At 47.0% G+C, this 1175-nt stretch overlaps 1 pseudogene; it reads left to right on the top strand.

The window, feature by feature from the left end:
* The first annotated feature begins 191 nt into the window (after positions 1 to 191).
* On the top strand, positions 192 to 569 carry LOC110291996 (annotated as a pseudogene).
* Positions 570 to 1175: the final 606 nt, after the last annotated feature.

A 1175-nucleotide genomic window follows, 5' to 3' on the forward strand; every position in this document is an offset into this window, starting at 1 on the left:
CCTTTAATCCCAGCACTCGGGAGGCAGAGGCAGGTGGATTTCTGAGTTCGAGGCCAGCCTGGTCTACAAAGTGAGTTCCAGGACAGCCAGAGCTATTCAGAGAAATCCTGTCTCGAAAACAACGACAACAACAACAACAACAAAAAGGTAATTCCGCCCCTTCCCCTGGCTGGCAGAACGAAGGCCACAGGATGCTTGGAGTTACGGTAAAAGACGTTAACCAGCAGGAGTTCATCAGAGCTCTGGCAGTTTTCTTCAAAAAGTCCAGGTGGACACAAACATATAGAGCTTTCCCCATATGATGAGAACTGGTTCTACACATGAGCTGCTTCCACAGCTCAGCACCTGTACCTCCGTGGTGGTGCAGAGGTTGGTTCCATGACCAAGATCTACGGAGGACGGCAGAGAAAAGGTGTCAGACCCAGACACTTCAGCAGAGGCTCTAAGAGTGTCCTCCAAGCCCTGGATGGGCTGAAAATGGTGGAAAAGGACCATTGAGGGCAGCAAGCTAACACCTCAGGGACAAAGATATCTGAACAGGATCGGCAGCGGCCAACAAGAAGCATTAGAACAAAGGATGCTGGGTTAATACATTGCCTCATTCATTAAAAAAAAAAAAAAAGGTAATTCCAGGGTGTTAGCCAAAGGAGTTGGGAAATAGAGCTATCTATAGAAATGGGGAAGTTGTTGGAAAGGGAGGGGCAGTACTGAAGGGCGGGGAGTTCAAGGTTGGGTATATTAACTTCCCTTTACTTGGCAGTATCTCGTATCTGTAAGTCTTCAGCGGAGATTCCAATTGAAAGGTGGAGAGATAGAAACCTAGGTTAGGAGTGAGCCTCGGGGCGCTGAGATTTATAGGTTGGAAAGAAGTGAATTCAGAGCGGGAATTTGGATTGTGACAGAAAACATGAAAAAAAAAGAACAGAATAGTGAAAAATAATTATAGGTAGCTTGAGAGATGACTCAACGGGTAACTGATTTAAAGGGTTGCAGATGGTGGTATGAACCGGAAACTGCAGCAGTGGGGGAGTGAAGACAAGGCGGATCTCTGGATTAGCCTGTCAGCTAGCCTGCTACTCAAACGTAACAGGTGAGCCCAAAGTCAGTGACACTAATCTCAATAAATAAGGGCGATGAGGCTGGAGAGATGGCTCAGTGGTTAAAAGCACTTGGTG

This window comes from Mus caroli, chromosome 3 (assembly GCF_900094665.2).
Source record: "Mus caroli chromosome 3, CAROLI_EIJ_v1.1, whole genome shotgun sequence".
Lineage (NCBI taxonomy): Eukaryota > Metazoa > Chordata > Mammalia > Rodentia > Muridae > Mus > Mus caroli.